We start from the raw sequence: 17,279 nt of genomic DNA, 5'->3' as shown, positions 1-17,279 counted from the left end.
CCAATCAAGCACTTATGGGATGGGCGTGCCACTTTGCATATAAGTCAATTCCACCTATTTCAAGGTGTGTGCAAAGTATTGTGCCCATCGGATATGCTTTGCATTGTCGAACAAGCATTAAACACTGTTTTGGCCTCAGTGTCATGCACAGCCGTCAAAAAACGCGGTCCTAGATGTGTTATTTGACTAAGTACTTATGGGATGGGCACGCCAATTTGCATGTAAGTCAATAATACCTAGGTTGAGATGTGTGCAAAGTATTGTGATGATCGCATATGCGTTGCATTGTCGATTAAGCATAAATCAGCATTTTTGCCTTAGTGTCATGGACAACAACCAATAAAAAACATGGTCCTATGATATTCTAAAAAGTACTTATTGAATGGGCGTTCCACTTTGCATGGAATACCATACCACCGCTTTTGAGGCACGTGCAAAGTATTTTTCCCATTGGATATGCTTTACATGGTAGATTGAGTATTAAATACCGTTTGCGGATGTGCATATCACTAGGGAAAAAATGGTGTATAATGCATGATCGACCATGCAAAGCATATCCGATGGTGACAATACTTTGCACGCACCTCAGTGTAGATGAAATGGACTTGCATGCAAAGTGGAGTCCCCATCCGATAAGTACTTATTTGAATAACACACCTACGGCCGTGTTTTTATATGGTTGTGCATGACACTAAGGCAAAAACGGAGTTTTATGCTTGATCGACAATGCAAAGCATATCCGATGGGCACAATACTTTGCACACACCTTCAAATAGGTGGAATTGATTTACATGCAAAGTGGCACACCCATCCCATAAGTGCTTGATCAGATAACATACCTAGCAGCGTGTTTTTTTACGGGTGTGCATGACACTAGAGCGAAAATAGTATTTAATGCTCAATCGACCATGCAAAGGATATCCGATGGGCACAACACTTTTCATACACCTCAACCTAGGTGGTATTGAAATGTTCTCAAAGAGGCACACCCATCCGATAAGTACTTGGTCAGATAACACACCTAAGGGCATGTTTTTTTGCGGATGTGCATACCACTAGGGAAAAAACGGTGTATAATGCGTGATCGACCATGCAGATCATATCCGATGGTGACAATACTTTGCACACACCTCAAACTTTTTGAAACGGACTTGAGTGCAAATTGGAACCCCCATCCGATAAGTACTTCTTTGAATAATACACCTACAGCCGTGTTTTTATATGGTTGTGCATGACACTAAGGCAAAAACTGTGTTTTATGCTTGATCGATAATGCAAAGCATATCCAATGGGCACAATACTTTGCACACACCTTCAACTAGGTGGAATTGACTTACATGAAAAGTGGCATTCCCATCACATAAGTACTTGATCGGATAACACACCTTGCAGCGTGTTTTTTTACGGATGTGCATGACACTAAGGCAAAAATGGTATTTAATGCTCGATCGACCATGCAAAGCATATCGGATGGGCACAATACTTTTCCTAAAGCTTAACCTAGGTGGTATTGAAATGTTCTCAAAGAGGCACACCCATCTGATAAGTACTTGGTCAGATAACATACCTAAGGGCATGTTTTTTTGCGGATGTGCATATCACTACGGGAGAAATGTTGTATAATGCGTAATCGACCATGCAGAGCATATCCGATGATGACAATACTTTGCGTGCATCTAAATTTAGTTCAAACGGACTTGCGTACAAAACTAAAGCCCCCATCCGATAAGTACTTGTTTGATTAACACACTTAGGACCGTGTTTTTTCATAGTTGTGCATGACACTAAGGCAAAAACGGTGTTTTATGCTTGATCGAGAATGCAAAGCATATCCAATGGGCACAATACTTTGCACAAACCTTCAACTAGGTGGAATAAACTTACATGCAAAGTGGCACGCCCATCCCATAAGTGCTTGATCGGATAACATACCTAGCAGCTTTTTTATGTACGGATGTGCACGACACGAGCAAAAATAGTATTTAATGCTCGATCGACCATGCAAAGGATATCCGATGGGCAAAACACTTTTGGTACGCCTCAACCTAGGTGGTATTGAAATGTTCTCAAAGAGGCACACCCATCCGATAAGTACTTGGTCAGATAACACACCTAAGGGTGTATTTTTTTGCGGATGTGCATATCACTAGGGAAAAAATGGTGTATAATGCATGATCGACTATGCAAAGCATATCCGATGGTGACAATACTTTGCACGCTCCTCAACATAGTTGAAACAGACTTGCATGCAAAGTGGAGCCCCCATTTGATATGTACTAGTTTGAATAACACACCTAGGACCGTGTTTTTATATGGTTGTGCATGACACTAAGGCAAAAACGGTGTTTTATGCTTGATCGACAATGCAAAGCATATCATATGGGCACAATACTTTGCACACACCTTGAAATAGGTCGAATTGACTTACATGCAAAGTGGTATTCCCATCGCATAAGTGCTTGATCGGATAACATACCTAGCAGCGTGTTTTTTTACAGATGTGCATGACACTAAGGCAAAAATGGTATTTAATGCTCGATCCACCATGCAAAGCATATCCGATGGGCACAATAATTTTCCTATACCTTAACCTAGGTGGTATTTAAATGTTCTCAAAGAGGCACACCCATCCGATAAGTACTTGATCAGATCACATACCTAAGGGCATGTTTTTTTGCGGATGTGCATATCACTACGGGAAAAACGTTGTATAATGCGTAATCGACCATGCAGAGCATATCCGATGGTGACAATACTTTGCACGCATCTCAAGATAGTTGAAACGGACTTCCATGCAAACTGGAGTCCCAATCCGATAAGTACTTGTTTGATTAACACACTTAGGACCGTGTTTTTTCATGGTTGTGCATGACACTAAGGCAAAAACCGTGTTTTATGCTTGATCGACAATGCAAAGCATATCCGATGGGCACAATACTTTGCATACACCTTCAACTAGATGGAATTTACTTGCATGCAAAGTGGCACACCCATCCCATAAGTGCTTGATCGGATAACATACCTAGCAGTGTGTTTTTTTAACGGATGTGCATGACACTAGAGCAAAAATAGAATTTAATGCTCGATTGACCATGCAAAGGATATCCGATGGGCACAATACCTCTCCTACACTGCAACCTAGGTGGTATTGATATGTTCTCAAAGAGGCACACCCATTCGATAAGTACTTGGTCAGATAACATACTCGAGGGCGTGTTTTTTTACGGATGTGCATACCACTACGGAAAAAATGGTGTATAATGCGTGATCGACCATGCAAATCATATCCGATGGTGAAAATACTTTGCACACACCTCAACCGAGTTGAAATGGACTTGTGTGCAAAGTGGAGCCCCCATCCGATAAGTACTTGTTTGAAAACACACCTAGGACCGTGTTTATTCATGGTTGTGCATGACACTAGGCCACAAACGGTGTTTTATGCTTGATCGACAATGCAAAGCATATCCAATGGGCACAATACTTTGCACACACCTTCAACTAGGTGGAATTGACTTACATCCAAAGTGGCACGCCCATCCCATAAGTGCTTGATCAGATAACATACCTAGCAGCGTGTTTTTTTACGGATGTGCATGACACTAGAGCAAAAATAGAATTTAATGCTCGATCGACCATGCAAAGGATATCCGATGGGCACAACACCTTTCGTACACCTCAATGTAGGTGGTATTGAAATGTTCTCAATGAGGCACACCCATCCGATAAGTACTTGGTCAGAAAACACACCTAATGGCATGTTTTTTTGCGGATGTCCATATCACTAGGGAAAAAATGGTGTATAATGCGTGATCGACCATGAAAAGCATATCCGATGGTGACAATACTTTGCATGCACCTCAATGTAGTTGAAACGCACTTGCGTGCAACGTGGATCTCCCATTTGATAAGTACTTATTTGAATAACACACCTACGGCCGTGTTTTTGTATGGTTGTGCATGACACAAAGGCAAAAACGATGTTTTATGCTTGATCGACAATGCAAAGCATATCCGATGGGCACAATACTTTGCACACATCTTCAAATAGGTGGAATTGACTTACATGCAAAGTGGCATTCCCATCGCATAAGTACTTGATTGGATAACACACCTAGCAGCGTGTTTTTTTACGGATGTGCATGACACTAAGGTAAAAATGGTATTTAATGCTCGATCGACCAGGCAAAGCATATCCGATGGGCACAATACTTTTCCTAAACCTTAACCTGGGTGGTATTGAAATGTTCTCAAAGAGGCACACCCATCCGATAAGTACTTCATCAGATAACATACCTAAGGGCATGTTTTTTTGCGGATGTGCATATCACTACGGGAAAAATGTTGTATAATGTGTATTCGACCATGCAGAGCATATCCGATGGTGACAATACTTTGCACGCATATCAACCTAGTTGAAACAGACTTGTGTGCAAACTGGAGCCCCCATCCGATAAGTACTTGTTTGATTAACACACTTAGGACCGTGTTTTTTCATGGTTGTGCATGACACTAGGGCAAAAACAGTGTTTTATGCTTGATCGACAATGCAAAGCATATCCGATGGGCACAATACTTTGCACATACCTTAAACTAGGTGGAATTGACTTACATGAAAAGTGGCACTCCCATCCCATAAGTGCTTGATCGGATAACATACCTAGCAGCGTGTTTTTTTACGGATGTGCATGACACTAGAGCAAAAATATTATTTATTGCTCGATCGATCATGCAAAGGATATCCGATGCACACAACACTTTTTGTACACCTCAACCTAGGTGATATTGAAATGTTCTCAAAGATGCACACCCATTCGATAAGTACTTGGTCAGATAACACACCTAAGGGCGTGTTTTTTTACGGATGTGCATATCACTAGAGAAGAAATGGTGTATAAGGCGTGATCGACCATGCAAAGCATATCCGATGGTGATAATACTTTGCACGTGCCTCTATGTAGTTGAAACATACTTGCATGCAAAGTGGAGCCCCCATCCAATAAGTACTTGTTTGAATAACACACCTAGGAATGTGTTTTTTCATGGTTGTGCATGACAGTAAGGCAAAAACGGTGTTTTATGCTTGATCGACAATGCAAAGCATATTCGATGGGCACAATACTTTGCAAACACCTTCAACTAGGTGTAATAGACTTACATGCAAAGTGGCACGCCCATCCCATAAGTGCTTGATCGGATAACATACCTAGCAGCGTGTTTTTTTACGGATATGCATGACACTAGAGCAAAAATAGTATTTAATGCTCGATCGACCATTCAAAGGATATCCGATGGGCACAACTTTTTGTAGTTAAAATGGACTTGTGTGAAAAGTGGAGCCCCCATTCGATAAGTACTTGTTTGATTAACACACCTAGGACCGTGTTTTTTCATGGTTGTGCATGACACTAAGGCAAAAACGTTGATTTATGCTTCATCGACAATGCAAAGCATATTCGATGGGCACAATACTTTGCACACACCTTGAACTAGGTGGAATTAACTTACATGCAAAGTGGCACTCCCATCCCATAAGTGCTTGATTGGATAACATACCTAGCAACGTGTTTTTTTACGGATGTGCATGACACTAGAGCAAAAATAGTATTTATTGCTCGATCGATCATGCAAAGGATATCCGATGGGCACAACACTTTTCGTATGCCTCAACCTAGGTGGTATTGGAATGTTCTCAAAGAGGCACACCCATCTGATAGGTACTTGGTCAGATAACACACCTAAGGACGTGTTTTTTTGCGGATGTGCATATCACTCGGGAAAAAATGGTGTATAATGCGTGATCGACCATGCAAAGCATATCCGATGGTGACAATACTTTGCATGCACCTCAATGTAGTTGAAACAGACTTGTGTGCAAAGTGGAGCCCCCATCCGATAAGTACTTGTTTGAATAACACACCTAGGGCTGTGTTTTTATATGGTTGTGCATGACACTAAGGCAAAAATGGTGTTTTATGCCTGATCCACAATGCAAAGCATATCCGATGGGCACAATACTTTACACACACCTTCAATCAGGTGGAATTGAATTACATGCAAAGTGGCATTCCCATCGCATAATTACTTGATCGGATAACACACTTAGCAGCGTGTTTTTTTTACGGATGTGCATGACACTAGAGCAGAAATAGTATTTAATGCTCGATCGACCATGCAAAGCATATCCGATGGGAAAAATACTTTTCCTACGCCTTAACATAGGTGGTATTGAAATTTTGTCAAAGAGGCACAGCCATCCGATAAGTAGTACTTGGTTAGATAACATACCTAAGGGCGTGTTTTTTTGCAGATGTGCATATCACTACGGGAAGAACGTTGTATAATGCGTAATCGACCGTGCAGAGCATATCCGATGGTGACAATACTTTGCACGCATCTCAACCTAGTTGAAATGGACTTGCGTGAAAAGTGGAGCCCCCATCCAATAAGTACGTGTTTGATTAACACACTTAGGACCGTGTTTTTTCATGGTTGTGCATGACACTAAGGCAAAAACAGTGTTTTATGCTTGATCGACAATGCAAAGCATATCCGATGGGCACAATACTTTGCACACACCTTCAACTAGGTGGAATTGACTTACATGCAAAGTGGCACACCCATACCATAAGTGCTTGATTGGATAACATACCTAGCAGGCTCGTGTTTTTTTACGTATGTGCATGACACTAGAGCAAAAATAGTATTTAATGCTCGATTGACCATGCAAAGGATAACTTGGCATGTCCATCTGATGAGTACTTGATCGGATAACTTCTCCCACCAATAAATTAAGTACTAATTAAAAATTATAATAAATGAGTAGATTATTAAAAAGAGACTAATATTTATGTAATTGTTGCTACTGTAGCTTGCTTGCGAAGGACTCTCACAAAGGAGATGGCTATAGATTTTGTTCCAGGGATGGATGGGATTTTATGTAGCAAAAGAGAAGTAGCTGCATTTGCTACAATCCATGATAGTGATCCCGATTCAGTTTGCCACTTTCGAAGACTTGGCGAAGATAAGGTGGCAGTTACTGTATCAAAGATTCTTAGCGCACATGTTGAGCTAAAGTATAAATATGGAGATATGGAAACACTTGGAGATGTTATGCCCTACAATACATCCAACAAATCATTTATAGCATGGGACAAAGATGAGACTTATGCAACAGACATTATCAAGAATACAAAGTGCACCACCTTGGATTTTACTATAGGGGACATTTTACAAATGAGATCATTTGCAAATAAGACTGTAGCAGAAGGTGAAGTATTGGGATTTGAACAAGTGGAGCAATGGTCATTTGCACAGATGAGGATTCTAAAAGTCACTGATGATGGTATGGTTGATAACATAACATCCTTATGTGATCCCTACTATGAGGTAGGCAAGAATATGAGATGGAGCATGCAATTTTTAAACATGAGAAAGAGGCATGTGGTTTTCAATGATAAAGACAAGGTATACTACAATATCAAAGGAGCTAAAAACGTGCCCATGTGCCAGGCTCTATCACTTCAAATGTGGATGATTTCAATATACTCAATTATAGAAGTGACATCTTATCTGGAGTGGATGAGTTCATTGGTTCCGAGAAACAAAATGATTTTAGAAGCGAAGCCTTATCTGGGGTGGATTAATTCTTGCACAATGAGAAGGGCAAAGGTTTCAATAGCGATGTCTTGTCAAGTGTGGATGAGTTCATGCATATTAACAAAGATTTGTGAAAGCCATGCAAGATGTCCCAATGAGTGATGTTCTCTCAGGAGTGGAAGAGTTTCAAGGTTCTCAATACTCTCGTAGAATATTGAATTCATTGAATGGTCCTAAGAGTATGTTAAAAACAAGGATGAGATCAACAGGGGATTAGTCAATATTTAACTTTGATTGTGATATGGACAAGGATGCAACGACCAATCATGGATGCTTGGTTACAAGCAAATGTGAGGAGAAGAAGTGCATAAATACAGATAACAATGTGCACGAGGAACGAAAATGGTCATACATATGCATGAAGAGAAAGCGAATCCAGGCAGATCCACAAAAGCAACCAAAGAGGAAGAGAGTAATGAAGGAGGAGAACATGTTAAATGCATTGGGATATCTATGTTGCAAGCGAAGACGTATGCGCTTCATTGATCTTGCAGAAATTAGGGAATGTAGAGGACACGTGTGGCAAAGATGAGGAAGCGAAAGAAATGAATACCTTCTCACAAGTCTCTCTTGCTTTCTTCAGAATGGCAATAAAAGGCTAAGTTCAAGACAAAAGGTAAAACCTCTCGTAAATGGAAAAAGGATTTGCAATAAGGCATATTGCAATATTACTAGATTATCCCATGGTACATATTGGGATTTAGTCACCAAGGCAAAGGGCAGCAACAAATTTAGCATTCACGGTAATAGAGGAAGGTCCAAATCAAGAATCTCAACTGTCAGGGTAGTAGCAATTTTGCAAGACTTCATACATGAAAATGCTTTACCTCAACCCCATATATCTACCAAACTCCCTAACGGTGATGCGATCACTGAAATGCACCTTCCAATGGGCTTGACAAAGCTCGAAGTATTTGACTCTATTGCAGAAAAGCAAAGGCAAAGAGGGGATGCCGTAGCTTCTTCTCATACTTTGTATACTCTTTGGAAGAAGAACTTTGGATATGTTAAAATCCCAAGGAGGCAAAAAATGTCAAAGTGCAATGTCTGTGATGATTTAAAGCGAGCAATTGAGAGTGCAACATGTCCAAATCAAAGGGAATTATACAAAAAAAACCAAAAATCTCATCATGACCTTATTCGACATTCCAGACAAAAATATGCATTTTGGAAGGAGCAAGCTATTTCGCATCCCGATGACTACATGTGCCTTATTGTAGATGGCATGGATCAAAATACAACAACATTGCTTCGTTTTGTTGCCACTCCACATAAATTACAAGGAAAGCACTTCTAAAGACACATCTATGTGGAGTGTTAATGCATGGAATTAAGTTCTTTGCAGATATATGGATTGATTCCTTGCATCTACATGATAGCAATCAAGTTGTAACATCTATTATGAAGGCAATTCGCAATATACATGCAAAAAAAGGTTGCCTACCACCGACTTTGAAAATACAAGCTGATAATTAATGGCGAGAAAATAAGAATGTACTCATGTTTGCATATACATGCTAGTTGCTCATCGAATCTTCAATGAGGTCGAATGTAAATTTTTGTATGTTGGGCATACACATGAGGATATCGATCAGGTTTTTAGCACAGTCTCAAGGGAGCTTAAATGCAAGGATGTGGAGACAATAGATGACTTGGTAAGAAGATGTGGCAGGCAAGTTGGTGGTCGTAAGGAAAGTACAGTATGTGAGAGGCTTGAAAGAATGTATGATTGGAAGAGCTTCATTCTACCTTTCATATAAATGGGTGGTGATGCATTGATAGGTCATACCAATCCACACTACTTTCATTTTTTTTAAAAAGATGAAAAACCCATAATGCAATGGCAACAGTATTCTCATGATACAAAATGGGAACCTGAAGAACCTTATAGTCTCTTAACTTCAATTCCCAGCAAGGAAAGGTATCCAACATGGGCTCCTATACAAGAATTCAATGAGAGGTCTAACTGTGAAATAGAAGGATTAAAAGCATTTATTACATACAAAGAGGAAATGCTCTGGAGATATCTTGATTCGAAGCCTACTTGGAGAGAACACACTACCACTGTAATTAACAAGACACGAAATTTAATAAAGGACCTTGAGAGAATGCGAGGCTCAAAGGATGTGAAGGAAGAATGCAATATGTTTTGGCCAAATGTTCATAACGGTTTGCGCCCAGCTCCAGTCTTTGAAAATGAATTTGTATCATTACTCCCACGTCCATATTGTGGACCAAAGAAGAGAGAGTTTATGCCACAAGTAGATATAGAGGTCGATTGTTTTGTTGTGGTTCGGCCATCGGATGATGAATATGAGAATGTGAAGTTTTGGGTTGCAAAAGTAGTTGATGTGCAAAGAGATGACCAAGGGAGAGCTACAACATTTACAGCGGTATGGTATGAGCCAAAGGGCAGGAAGGAGAATATGGATAACAACACATTGTATACTAATTGTATAATGAAGGAGTGGGTCCCAAATGATGAAGCGGTCTCTCAAGTTTCGACAGAGACAATCATAGTGTCTTGGCATTCAAGGGCAGAGAAATCAAAGAAGCGCATGGGATATGAGGTAGAAGGAAAAATAAAAATACCACAACAAACTATTTTGCATATACACGAATTTTTAAGGATGCTCGCCATGGAGGAAGTAGAAGGAGACAGCGCAAATGAAGAATGTCCATGATTAAAGCTTTGTATTGAAGTCCATTGAAGGATTTTATTTGGGTACTAGGCAAGAAGCCAATCCAAGACAATTATAATCAGAGTCATCACCTCCTATGTCAAATGAGAGTCAAAATATGCACTGGATGTCACCCAAGGGTCTGTTGAGATATCAAGCTCTATCCCCGACATATCTCCTGGATGACTATCATTTATGTCACCGCCTATGTTAGTTGTACTCGTGGTGTAGTTAGACTACCACGTATGTTTTTGGTTTGGGTTCACATATGAACCACGTATTCTAGGTTTTGACATATAGGGTATTTCCCTCTTCTATTGTATTGTTGTTGTGTGCAAAAGTGAAGAAAGGCTTCACCCTCCAACCTTGTGTCCTCTCTCTTTTGTGTGTTGTGAAGAAAGCTGAACTTGAGTCTCCTATCTCTCTCCCTTATTCTTTACATGGTATCAGAGCCTTGTTCGTGGTAAGGAGCTCAAGAAAGAAAGCCAAGTTTGTGGTGTCCTGGTAAGAGGACCAGTGTTGCTTTCCTACTTCGAGTTTGGGAGCAAATCTTTGCAGGTAGCACAGCCAGAAGTGCAGGAGTGCACTGCTTCAGATTGAGAGGCCCTTCGCGGTGTGGCGAGAGCGCAGTATATGCTGCGGGAGAGGGCAAAGCCCTTGGTGAATTTATTTTTCTGATTTGAGGCCGTTTCGGGGCCCGTTTTGAAGGCGGAAGTTCTTCGCAGGCACTCGAAAAAAAAGGCCCTGTTTTTGCTGTGCGACCACCGCGCGGCTAGTCGGTGGAAAGGTGCCACAGAAATTGCATCGTGTGCCTATGTGCAGAGATATTGGGAGTTGCAGATTCATGCCTGTTGCCTGTTGATGCAAAATCGTCACGAGGAAGTGACTGTGTGGTGAAATACCACTTTCGTCAGTGTTGCAGATCTGCCCCTGTGAGGCTCTTTGCAGAAGTTTTGCTATTTGCCCTTCTGAGGCATTTGCTGTGTTTACAGGTTGCTGTTGCAATTCGTGATTTGTAAAATGTCTGAGAATCTGTCTACCATTGTCAGTGAGAAGCTTGACAAGAACAACTTCCAAGCATGGAAGTTCAGGATGACAAACTTCTTTATGGGAAAGGGAGTTTGGGATTACATCAGTGGTGAAACTGCAGAACCAGTTTTGGGTGCTGCTCCCACTCCTGCTGAATTGAAGGCCTTTAAAGAATGGCATGAAAAAGCCAGAAAATGCCTGTATTGGCTGTCCGTTAGCATTTCAGATTCTATGATTGTGCATATACAGGATCTAGAGACGCCTAAGGAGGCATGGGATACATTGGTGAAGCTGTATAGCACAAATACCAAAGCACGAAAGATGCAGCTAAAGCAGGAGTTGCACAATGTGCAAAGGAAAAATCTGAATATAAATGAGTATTCCTTGAAGGTGAAAGGCCTTGCAGATTCTCTTGCCTCCATTGGAGCACCTGTTGATGATGAGGACTTAGTGTCCGTGACCTTGAATGGTCTTGGGAAAGATTATGCACAATTTCGGACATCCATTGGAGTCCGTGAAACATTTCCTGATTTTCAGGAACTTATTGCTCTCTTGCTGAGTGAAGAGCAAAGGAATGGTGGTTCAGCCACCTCAACTTCTCAAGAGACTGCTTTCTACTCGAATACAGGTAGAGGCAGGGGTAGAGGAAGAGGCCATTCTGGTAGCCGTGCAGGAAATCAGAACCAACAGCAACAACAGGAAAACCAGTCCTATGGAGGAGGACGTGGTAGTTCTAGAGGCAGGGGGAGCCAAAGAGGCCGTGGTTCATGGCAAAGGAACCAGCAAGTAAATAGCAGCATAGAATGCTATTATTGTGGAAAGCCTGGACACAAGGAGAATACATGCTATAAAAAGCAGAATGACATCAAAAGTGGAAAGTTGCAGCAAAGCAACTATGCATCATCAAGTGGGCATGGTGACGACAGAAATGAGCACCTTTTTGTGATGCAGCATATGGTTAACTCCATGTCAGGAGATGCTGCAGCTTGCAATGATGTTTGGTATGTTGATTCAGGTGCCTCTAACCACATGACCAGTCATGGTGAGTGGTTTCATGATGTCAGAAATTTGGATAAGCCAGGTTATGTTGAAACAGGTGATGATACTGCGCACCCAATTACGCAGGTTGGTAAAGTGCCATTGGCTATGCAGGATGGCAAAACGAAGTACTTGGCAGATGTACTTCATGTTCCAAAAATCACTAAGAGCCTGGTTTCAGTTGGCCAGATGGTTGAGCAAGGTCTGCAGGTTAGATTTAATCCTGATGGATGCTTTGTTGAAGACCTGAAAAATAAATGCCGCTTGGTTGCGAAAGGCAACAAAAATGGAAGAATGTTCACCTTGGATGTTGATATGCCTGAGGTGAAAGCTGCTATGTTTGCGCATGGGAGAGGTGTCATTGCAGATATTGAGATATGGCACAAGCGCATTGGGCACGTGAATATACAAAGGCTGAAATCTATGCAAACGAAAAACATTGTTGCAGGTTTGCCTAAATTCAGAGTTGAGGGAATGCAAAAGGTATGTGAAGCATGCCAAATGGGTAAGCAGGCCAGACATGCATTTCCTAAAAATGCTAAGGTGAGCAGAAGACCTTTGGAAGTGATCCATTCAGATGTTTGGACAACCAAAGCTGCTTCTATTGGTGGATGCCATTATTATGTGACGTTTATTGATGACTACACTAGGAAGGTGTGGATTTATTTTATGAAGCACAAAAGTGAAGTGTTCAGCCATTTCAAGGCTTTTAAGGCCATGGTTGAAAAAGAGAAAGGTGTGCATATTAAAGTGCTAAGATCTGATGGAGGGGGAGAGTACTTTTCAGAAGAATTTTGTGAATATCTGAAAGAACAGGGAATTCAAAGGAAGTACTCATGCAGGTCTACCCCTCAGCAGAATGGGGTTGCAGAAAGGAAGAACAGGCATATTGCAGAAGTAGGACGGGCGATCCTAAATGAGAAAAACATGCCTGATTATTTTTGGGCTGAAGCAGTAGCAACTGCTGTTTATATTATGAACAGAACCCCCACTGCAGCTGTCCATGGCATGACGCCTGAAGAAATGTATACAGGCCAAAAACCAGATATTTCTCACTTGAAGGTATTTGGTTGCATAGCTTATGTTCATGTTCCTGATGAGAAGAGAACAAAGCTGGATCCAAAGGCAGAAAAATGCATCTTTATTGGATATGCTCAGCACCAGAAAGGGTATCGCTGTTATAACCCTTCCACCCGCAAAATGCAAGTGAGCAGAGATGTTGTTTTTGATGAAATGAGCAGCTGGTATGCACCAACTGTTATGGTAGGAGATGCAGATGCAGGAAATGGGAATGCTGCAATAAATGCAGAGCAGCAATCTCAAGCCTTGAGTGGACCCAGAGAGTCCTCTACTAGTGGATCTAATGCATGGACAGGAAGATTGAGATCTAGTGAATCGTCACATGGCAGTCCTGATAGTGTTGTGCAGGTATCACATAAGGGAAAAGAAAAAGTGGACCATGCTCCAGTGTTTGATGTGTCTGCTGGTAGCTCTCATGTTGATGGAGAGTCAAGTGGCTCTGAAATGAGCCTTGATGAGGAACTTGGGATTCCTTCAGTTGTTACACCTGGTGCAAGGAAAAGCAGGCATGATTTAAAGACGCCTGCAACTGATCCAGTTGTACGGAGGTCCACTCGTATTAAGTATCCAGTTGACAGGCTGAGATATGATGGGTATACAGCACATCACTATGCTTATATGGTCAAGGTTCTAGAGGAGCCAGAGCCCACATGTTTTGAGGATGCAGCAGGGCATAAAAATTGGGAAGCAGCTATGGATGAAGAGATGGCTGCCTTGGATGCAAACCACACTTGGGATTTGATGCCTTTGCCTCATGATAAGAAGGCTATTGGCTGCAAGTGGGTTTACAAAGTAAAGCACAATGCTGATGGGTCTGTTAGCAGGTACAAGGCAAGATTGGTTGCCAAAGGTTTTGCACAGACATATGGAATTGACTATGAGGAAACTTTCAGCCCAGTTGCAAGGATGGCAACCGTGAGAGCAGTAATTGCTATGGCTGCTCAAAGGGATGGTCTTTGCATCAGATGGATGTGAAAAATGCCTTCTTGCATGGTGATTTGCAGGAAGAGGTTTATATGATGCAGCCAGAAGGTTATGAGGATAATGCACATCCCGATTTTGTATGCAGGTTGCGCAAAGCCTTGTATGGCTTAAAACAGGCGCCGAGGGCATGGTCAGACAAGATAGGGCAATATCTTGTCACTATTGGATTTCAGATTTCCAATTCAGATTTTTCACTTTATGTGAAAAGGACAAACAGAGGGATTGTGCTTATAGTCATCTATGTTGATGACTTGATTATTACAGGTGATAGTGATGCAGACATTAATGAAGTGAAGCTGCTGTTGAAGCAGAAATTTGAGATGAAGGATTTGGGAGAGCTGCGTTACTTCTTGGGCATTGAGGTTATTAGATCCCCGAGTGGGATATGGCTGTTGCAAAGGCAATACGGTTTGGACATGCTGTCCAAATATGGGATGACAGGCTGTAAGCCTATCTCTGTTCCATTGGAGCAGAATGTGAAGCTCAATGCAGAGTCAGGTGAGCTTCTTGAAGATATTACTATGTACAGGCGCATAGTAGGTAGCTTGATTTACATGACTATAACCAGACCAGATTTGAGCTATGCTGTGGGGCTGGTGAGTCAGTTTATGCAGGCACCAAGGAAGCCACATTTGGATGCGGCTAGGCGCATACTGCGGTATGTGAAGTCCACATTGCATTATGGACTGTTTTATGAAGCTGGGTGTGCATTACAGGTACATGGATACACAGATGCTGACTGGGCTGGTAGTGTCTCAGACAGGAGATCTACTAGTGGTTTTATGTTTTCCCTTGGGAGTGGTGCCATCAGTTGGAGCAGCAAGAAGCAGCCAACAGTTGCCTTGTCGAGCACAGAGGCTGAGTACAGGGGTGCAGCAATGGCTGCATGTGAGGTAGCTTGGTTACGGAAGCTACTTGCAGATATGGGACAGTCAGTTCATGCAGCAGTTGTCATTCATTGTGACAACATTAGCAGCATCATGCTTGCTAATAACCCAGTTTATCATGCTAGAACGAAGCACATTGAGGTGCATTATCACTTTGTGAGAGAGAAGGTTCTAGCTGGTGAGATTGATCTTGTCTATGTCAGCACTGAGGAGCAGGTGGCTGATATCTTTACGAAGGCATTGGGTACCGAGAAGCTTCGCAGATTTAGGAGCTTGCTTGGTGTACGTGAGATGGATTTGAGCTTGAGGGGAAGTGTTGAGATATCAAGCTCTATCCCCGACATATCTCCTGGATGACTATCATTTATGTCACCGCCTATGTTAGTTGTACTCGTGGTGTAGTTAGACTACCACGTATGTTTTTGGTTTGGGTTCACATATGAACCACGTATTCTAGGTTTTGACATATAGGGTATTTCCCTCTTCTATTGTATTGTTGTTGTGTGCAAAAGTGAAGAAAGGCTTCACCCTCCAACCTTGTGTCCTCTCTCTTTTGTGTGTTGTGAAGAAAGCTGAACTTGAGTCTCCTATCTCTCTCCCTTATTCTTTACAGGGTCAAGGCTTGCCAAGACAATAGGGAGTTAATGCAGATGGCACCTGGCAAGGGACTATCACATTGAGCAATAAGACAATGGGGAGTCAATGCACCCAAGGGGCAAGGCTTGGCAAGATAACTTGTGGGAGTTAATGCAGATGGCACCTGTATTTTGCACTGGTGGATGTCACCCAAGGGTCGAGGCTTGGCAAGACAATAGGGAGTTAATGCAGATGGCACCTAGCAAGGGACTATCGCATTGAGCAATAAGACAATGGGGAGTCAATGGACCCAAGGGGCAAGGCTTGGAAAGACAAGTGGGAGTCAAATTATGCAGATGGCACCTGGCAAGGGACTATCATGACATTGAGCAATAAGACAATGGGGAGTCAAATTATGCAGATGGCATGAATTGAGGCTCTTTAAGAGCAACAATTTAAATTGTAAACATATGTTCAATCTATATCATTTTGGATATAAAGACTCTAGCTGAGAGCAACGTCTCTCAATGTAATCATATAATAATAGCTATAATTGCTATTATACCTCTTTGGTTCAATACAAAACTTGGGTCTTATGGCATCACGTCTTTTTTCTATTTATTAAAAGTTTTAAAAATTTTGTGCATATTGCGAGTGACAATGTTATTTTCATGAAATATTTAAGTCTCCTTTCATGGATTTATAAATTTATCACGTCAAGGAAAAATGTCAAGGAAAAATATTAAAAATAATTAAATTAACAAAAAAATTAGATATAGCTAGAATTTCTAATATAGGATTATTTGAAATTCTTGCATGTTGGTGCAAAAGTATAGATTGAAAAAATAATATTTTTATGTGAATATGATAGTGCCACAAAGTGAACTTTTGATTTGGGAAGAATATTTTCAGAAAGTAAAATTTTGATTTGGGAAGGATATTTTCACAAAGTAAAGTTTTCATTTGGGAAGGATTTTTGGGCTTCATCCAAAAACAACACAAAAAGTCCAAAATTAATGAAATAGGTGTTAAATATTGCCAGCCCAATCAGCATCAGTGTATCCATACAACTGTATCTGAACCCTAGTCCCATAAAATAGTCCATACTGCAATGTGGACTTCACATACCTCAGTATGCATCTAGCCGCATCCAAATGCGGTTTCCTTAGAGCTTGCATAAACTGACTTACCAACCCAACAACATAGCTCAAATTTGGTGTGGTAATAGTCATATAAATCAAACTTTCTACTATGCGTCTGTACATAGTAGGGTCTTCTAGAAGCTCACCTACATCTGCGCTCAACTTCACATTCTGCTCCAAAGGAGCTGAAATAGGCTTACAAC

Source organism: Dipteris shenzhenensis, chromosome 33 (genome assembly GCF_047967505.1).
Source record: "Dipteris shenzhenensis isolate YYH24624 ecotype China chromosome 33, Dip_SZ_1.0, whole genome shotgun sequence".
Lineage (NCBI taxonomy): Eukaryota > Viridiplantae > Streptophyta > Polypodiopsida > Gleicheniales > Dipteridaceae > Dipteris > Dipteris shenzhenensis.
The sequence above is the reverse complement of the archived record's forward strand: the minus strand, read 5'-3'. Positions refer to the sequence as shown.